The sequence below is a fragment of the Amblyomma americanum genome, chromosome 7 (assembly GCF_052857255.1).
Source record: "Amblyomma americanum isolate KBUSLIRL-KWMA chromosome 7, ASM5285725v1, whole genome shotgun sequence".
Classification (NCBI taxonomy): Eukaryota; Metazoa; Arthropoda; class Arachnida; order Ixodida; family Ixodidae; genus Amblyomma; species Amblyomma americanum.
Genome location: NC_135503.1, coordinates 105190983 through 105198489, shown reverse-complemented (window position 1 = coordinate 105198489; position 7507 = coordinate 105190983). Strand labels below are relative to the sequence as shown.

Sequence of the window (7507 nt, the reverse complement as noted above, 5' to 3'; positions counted from 1 at the left end):
GAGCACACTAGTCTGGACCACTCGGGTGGTGCTTCGCGCAGGAAGTTAGCCGAAATTTGTAGTGCAGGTGCTCACAGTCTGTGATAACACCGGTGGTCGAGCACAGCCAGATAGAAATACTTACCTTGCGGGTTGCAGAAAGGAAACACACTTCTGGTAACGCTATGCTTCCGGGGTAAGCGAGGCATTTTCACGCATTTTCAAAGGTTATGCCGTGAACATTTATGTGCCTGCCAGCAAGTGTAAACAACAGCTGGTCCATGTAAAAGACCGTATAGATCTCTCAAGCTACACGGCGTGGTGTACAAGATACCGCGTCAAGGCTGTGACGCTGCTGACATTGGCGAAACCGGAGATTAAAGACGCAGGCTCAAAGACCATCGGAATGATGTCATGAACAGCCGCTCCACATCTAATGCTTTGGCGGAACACAGTGTATGAACGGGACACGCCATCGATGGGGACGAAGCCTGAGTCATTGCCACAGAGAAAAACTTATCATCGCGCCTTGTTTTAAAATCTGTTCATATACATAACACGAAGCATGCTCTTAACAGGACACGTGGAAATCTTCCAGGAGAACTACGATTGGACGCTACGCATTTTTAATTGTACTTTAGCCGCCGTCGTTCCATGCGGCGCTCTATGTGGTCAAGGGACCCGTACGGCCCCTGAAACGTCGTGCTTCCTTTTTTTCAAAAATTTTGGTGAGTCTATGTTTATTTCTGCAATGTTCGCTTCTCGCCAGATGGCATTTCGTCAAACTCTAGACTGTAGTACCTTGCATATATAAGCAGCTTACCCCTAGCAAAGCAGCTGCGCATTTATTTTTCAGTAGTGTGGCTTCGTGGGCTTGTTGGTTCATAGTCTCGAAAAACACTGTAGCGCAGCAGTAGACGGAAACACAAGGAACAGAAGCACCCGTGGTGTTCGTTTCTGTTCTTTGTGTTTTCTTCTTCTGCGTTACAGTGTTTTTCAAGACATTAATTTACTCCGCATCGCATCGCTTGGTTACTGTCGACAAGCTACTCTGCTCTGTACTACATAGAGCGCGCACGCAAACTTGCATGATGAACTGTTCAGCAACGCGAATGTGAGGCCTGGCAGCAGACATGGCAACTCAGCGCACCGAGTTCCCAACGTCTCTGGCCCTTTGTGTTTCCGGGCTGGCTGTCCTCTGCTGCCGTTCTCTGTTCTGCTGCTGTTTAAGCGATCGTTGTGTGGCACTGCTTTACTGACCTACGTTCGCCATTTACGTTGCAAATTTCGAGGAGCCTTGCTTACATCTACAGCTAGAAACAGTATGAAAGGGAACGGTCAACCCTGTGGAAATCAGGACCGGTCACGGTCTTTTGGCCTTTCTAAACTTTGGAGGCAGCCCTATCGTGCTTTCCAACCTCTTGCTTTAGAAAGTGGTTTGGCTGCTATGCGCGCCGAGATGATACTTCGATTGTCATTCCGCTTTTGAAACTGCAGGAACTGTTCTTACACTTCTAAACGTTCCTGAAAATGCAAGCGTGCTTCATCGCAAGCAAGACGAGACATGCTTTCAATATTTACAGCAACCGGGGGTCCGCGTGAGGTTCGCATTGCTATGGACTCGCTCTTTCATTCTTGAATTGTTTCTGCAAGTACAGTGCGAACAAAAATAAGGTTCCCACAAGTGATAGACGTCAAGGAACGAGGAGATCGTGATACATCCAGGGCTAGGCAGGCTGGGCCATTTACTTTCCTCTGGGAGGTGCCGGGGGGGGGGGGGTCCAATCTTTCACTAATTACCCTTATTTTTTCATTCAGCCTAATTATTTACTTCATATACCTACATGTCGCAATGACGTTCGAGGCAGCGCTTCCTGAGCCACCGTGGCGGGTATAAACCAAAACATAAACCAATCTTTTTGCAATCTGATTCCAGGTAACCTCAGCCCCTCCTTATTGCTGAGGAGAATGCTGAGCTTAGTCTTAGCTGCCAGATGACTCGCCCTTCTTGCTGAAGCAAGCTTTGTGGTTTTCAGACTGCCTGGCTTCGTGTTTTATAAGTAACGAGTCTTACAATATTTTAGACGCTATACGCCACCCTAGGACATTCCACCCGACTTACACCATCTCGACACATACTCATTACTGTTTGGCCCTGTACACCCGGTGTTGATTTTAACTTGTGCCATAATTTAGCCTGAGCCGCCAAAAGCCTTGTGTTTGACGCTTTTTGGCATCAGGTGCCCTTGCGCAAAAATACCCACCACCACCATCATCATCATTTCTTTCTGCAAATGTCACTCGTTGGCTGTGCTGTGAATAAGCCATTGCCGATCTGTAACGTTTCCACTGCCATCGATTTCAATGTCAGATTTTTTGTGCCGAAGGCTGGTACTTGCATTCGAACCTCTGTGACACCTGTTCTCAGCGATATATACTTATCAGATCTGGATCAGCGCTTCGCAAAACGCCTTTCTAGTCAGCACGTTTCGCGTTTTTTTCGCTATGTTGACGATTACCTAGTTATACTTCACTTGACCCCAGAAGATAATCTTGACGACGCCGTCAGTAACATACTTGAAACATAAGCATCTGTTTAAAGAAGTCTCCCTTTCACGCACGAGTTGGCAAGTGATAACTGCCTGCAGTACTTGGACCTTAATGATTCGTGGTCAAGCACATTTACTGGTCGTACCACCCTAGGATTAAGATGCCCCCAGTGCCATTTAGCCATTTTGCACTGCCATTTAGCGCGCATTACTAACATAACCGTAACATTACTAACATAATCCTGGCCTACCAGCAAGCCCTGGAAAATATAAATAAGCTTCATTCAACATGCCCAGCGTTTCCTACCACTATTTACTCTGAGCATTTAATGCCCAGAGTTTGTGAAAGTTTATCGCAGAAAGTGAAGGGCTGAAAAAGCAGGAAGGCACTACGAAGAAAGATCTCTTGCAGGTTAAGCTCTACATTAATCGTGTTTTGCATAACGGTACAGGGTCAAGATCGTCTTCTTGGCATCGTGTACACTTAGCAGAGTGTCTCCATTGACGACTAGAATTGACATCAAGTGTACACTTAGCAGAGTTTCTCCATTGCTGACTCTAGAATTGCCATCAATCAAGTGCTTGTTTCTCCCGAAAACCATTCTTGAAAATAGTCTGATTTCGCAAGTTTTTCACAATCTCGATATAACCGAGAATTTCGAGAAAAAAAACGAATTCTGCGCATTTCTTCTAATGTGCCTTTCTTTTGTATTTTCTTACCCACCCTGTTGCAGCTCGCAAAAGGCTTACACTATAGTAAAAAAAAACAAATAGGTCCCAGTGCAGAAGAAGCATGTCAAGAAGTTCACCGAGTCCATTTTGGTCGTTGTGTATAAACTTCCCTCACCTAGGGCAGGTTCTACATTGTACGAACGGGTGGGTGCTTCAGTTAAAGGGCATCCGAGTATAACACGGTAGTAACGAATAACTCCGGCGGCTGCTTAGGTCACATTGTAACGGCTACAGAGGTAAGGGCAAGAAAAAGATTCATTACAAACCAATCTTTGAAAAAACTACTTTTTTGTTCGGATCGAAAGACCAAAACGAGAGTGAGGTGGTGGAAGCATTTCACATCACGGAAGATAAATTTTGGCTCGGCTGCTGACCCGAAAAACGCGGGTTCGATCCAAGCTTAAGCAGTCGCATTTCGGTGGAGGACAAATGCTAGAGCCCCATGTACTGCGCGATGTCAGTTCACGTTAAAGATCCCCGAGTGGTCGAAATTATAGCAGAACCTTTCACTACGGAGGCCATCAGGCTGACTCGCTTTGGGACATTAAACCCACATAAACCAAACTTTTTCACACGGTGTTTAAACAATTTCTTTGTAAGCCCATTTATTCACTAATTGTTTATTTACACATTGAGCTACGTTTTCCTGCCTCACCACCACCTTTACTCTGGTTAAATGTTTTACATTCCGCAGTCTGCGTAGTCATCTCGCGTTTTATCGCCTCACTTTCGCCTTTACTCTTGTTGACTGTGCATTTCACCATTTATGTTTCCATGGCGCATAATTTTATTTCGTCATCTTTCGCCTTTACTTCAATTTCTTGGCGTGTGAAAAGACAATATGCCATCCCCACATCTTTGTTTTGACAGTTTTTCCTTTACATGAATGCTATGTGGTGCGATTTCAGAATTCCATGCTGATTCACCTTGGCTCAAGTATAGACCTTTTCACTGCCCACAGCTTAGGCACGCGTGCGTGTTGAAGTGTGCTGCGCATGTGCTGTAGATGCGTGTATGAAATCCGCCAATCAGAACGGTGCAGGCACAGTCCAGTGGTGAGACGGTTGCGCTCAAAAAGGCAAATGTGAAAAAGGCTATGGTTGCCAGCTTGGTTTCTCTCCCTCTGTGTTTATCTCCATTATGTGCGAGTGACAAAGGTAGTCCCTCGCCTCGGTTCCCGCCTTGAACAGCTTGTGCTTTCGCTTCCTTGAATAAACGGTTTCAGTCTCCAATCCTGGCGCCTTATTCATTTCTTTACCTCCTGTCCTCGTCCTAACGTTCTTCGAAAATGAACCCACTAGCCCTCAAGAGCGCCCTACTAGAGAACATTGATCTGCACGATTCTTCCACTGAAGTGGATGAATTTTCATTCATGAAGTAAAGGGAGTCAAGATTTATTTTGCGAGGATGGTGGTGGTAAAAATCTCTTTTATTATGACATAGCAGTTTGAGCCACACAGGCCGCTGCGCCCCCTCACGAGCCCACTACACTCAAGCTTTCATGTTCCTACGGTCGATGACGACGGCGGCCCGGTCCGTAGCGTCCTTCTCCCGGACGGGGTCCTCAGAGGTCAGCAGGGTCTCCCAGTCCTCACATATGATGATGCACTCCAGGCCCCGCGGGAAAGGATCCCCCGGCCACTGTAAATTTGTTCTTTAGATCACAAACTTCGTAAACTCGGGTTTCGTTAGGTCGACATCGGCCAGGTCGACCAGAGGTTTAACGAGACAAGGTGGCGCCATTGCAATCGAGTGCTGAGTGACAAACTTCCGGGCAAAATAGGAACTAAACGAGGAGGGTTCAAAGTACCAATACGGGAGGGCTGAGAAAGCTGAAAGACATGACCACAACAAATATGCACGTGTATCATTACAGACCGAAGATGTGTGCTTTCCTCCACGTTTTGACAACTGAACCTGCGAAGTGCTCAAAACTATAACATGTGCACAGCCTTGCTAAAAAGTCTCACCACATCGCTTATCTTATTGGGACGCAAGGGCAGACGCACGGTCCTGTTGGTGAAATACGAATGGGCAGTTTGTATTACAGTCGCTGTACATGGGGCACGCAGGCCATGACATTGGCATCGCTCATTTGCACACAACCGATAACATTTCAGAACATGTGACTATGACGAATTTCCTGAACAGAGCTTTCCGGAGCCAAAGTGGACATCTAAATATTTGCAACCGGTTATGCAAAGTCGCTATTTGGGCACACCGCCACCGGTATACAAAGAAAAACTTGGGAGACTCCCGATGCAGTTTTCGTATTTGATTTGTGCGACACAAGATGTACTGCATAGTCACGCGATTGGATTGGAGCCCCCTGATCCATCGCTCGGGTGAGTGCGAATAAACGGGCGTTGTGCATAACTGCTCGTCAGGAGAAATGCTAATTTTTAGTCTTTTTAATTGTGCTCATATGCTAAACCTTGGTGCATAGGTCATGCACATGAAGTAATGCTTTGTCGTCAGTAGGTCGCTTTGTTAAACAGCCTGAACCGCGGGCTCGCAGACGCGTACACTATGATATTCGCTTTTGAATTCATAAACATAAATGGATGACTTACGTATGAAGTTGATTCAGGCGCTGCAAGCCCCCGCTGTCTCGCTTGGCGGCAAGGTACCACATCCAAAGAAACAGCAGCACTGCGATGACGCCAGAGAATACGGTTGCTACAACGTAAACTGGTGACTACATACTGTTACTGACGATTTCTGGGTTTTATGAAGCGAGTGTTTCAGTCAAATGGCTGCGCTCGTACTCCAGTGGTACAACAGTGGTAGTAGACTAATGCAAAGCATGTCCAAGTATGTGAGCGCAGTGTACTCCAGTAGACGGACAAATCTACGAGGGCTAAAACTACGGATCCTGGCACTGAGTTCTACTTCAATATTTTGCTCCGGTGAAGCAGTGCTCACCAAGAGTTGATTTTTTTTTCAAAGTCCAATAATTTCCTAAGTGTCATGTAGCCACGGAATCTTACTGAGTGTGACATGAGATGTCGTCACGTAGTATTTGGCCACAACGAGCTAATTACATTATCGCATAATGTGGCGCCTTTGTGGACTGTCCCATCAGCCGTGCAGTACCAATTATCAGATTTGTCCTGGCAACCATGCTTCCAATTTTGTTGCGCTGAGACGTAGGCAAGGCTGTGAAACAATGCACAAACAGAGGGCCCGAAAACAATACAAAAAATGGGAATCTCTGCTGAGGTCCTGTCCAAAACAGCGCTGTGCACAAAGTGCGCTGCGCCTTATGAAACACGTCTGTAGGCAGAGGACGTGAGAGCAAAATGAAATGGCTGTCGCGGTGACATCTGATGTGCAATTTCACAGAATCTTCTTTTTAAAGAACTTACGAGAAACACTCTTGCCGCCACCCGCGAGCTTGCTCTGTATTCTTTTCACTCGAAACTGGCGAGGATGTTCCCGTTGGGTCTCATCGCACGGCTTAGCCTATGGGGTGGTTAGCATCTCTACTCGACTCACTGCGATGCAGACTGATTTTGATGCACCATCTTTGCCAAAAGTAACCAAGCAATGATTGTTTCTTAGCTGCTTAGCGACGCACTTATGGCAGCTCTTAACCTCTAGGTTCGTCTAGAGTAAGTTAATTCTTGTCCTCCGGTTCACACACCTTTCAATCTTTGAGGGTGCCACAAAGCACCCATATATTGTTGAGGAGGAAAAATCTGCTGCTCGGCTACTTTTGGCACAGGAGGTACTTTTGAATTTATTTAATTCCAACTAGTGTTTCTTGCATCAAGGGTTCATTTGTAATTCGTCAAGAGTTATTTCCTTCGTACTAGCAGGCACTGTCGCGTGATTTTGAACCGTTTTTACATTTTTTCTGTGGGCCCTAGAAAATGGCACCACTCGCCGACACAATAGAAATCAGAAACGAACTCACCTAGGAATTTCAGGGCAAAGCGTTGAAGTCCCAGGCGTTGAAATCGCGATCTGCCTTGGTACCACATCCAAAAAGAAACACCAGTCCTGTAAAAGTTACAAAAAACAGGGGTTGCACCCTAATAAGGCAGTGTTATGATTTCCACCACTAACACTTCTCCAAGTCATCAACTGTAGAGGAGTAGGGCGGGTGGGTGTGGGTAGACAGGCATTATTCGGGGGATATTTTATCTTTCCCAAAGGGTAAGACTAAGACCAGAACAGCATAGAGAGCGTATTACTCTTAATACGCAGTCACTTGTTGAACAAGTCGAAAAACCTCGCCCACT

At 46.2% G+C, this 7507-nt stretch overlaps 1 long non-coding RNA gene across 1 annotated transcript; it reads right to left on the bottom strand.

The window, feature by feature from the left end:
- Positions 1 to 4823: 4823 nt before the first annotated feature.
- LOC144097367 (uncharacterized) lies at positions 4824 to 7260 on the bottom strand. The gene is made up of 3 exons (XR_013306993.1): positions 7180 to 7260; positions 5834 to 5912; positions 4824 to 4901 (listed from the first exon to the last, which is right to left on the bottom strand). It is a non-coding gene; the product is annotated as an uncharacterized LOC144097367 (long non-coding RNA).
- Between the last annotated feature and the right edge of the window lie 247 nt (positions 7261 to 7507).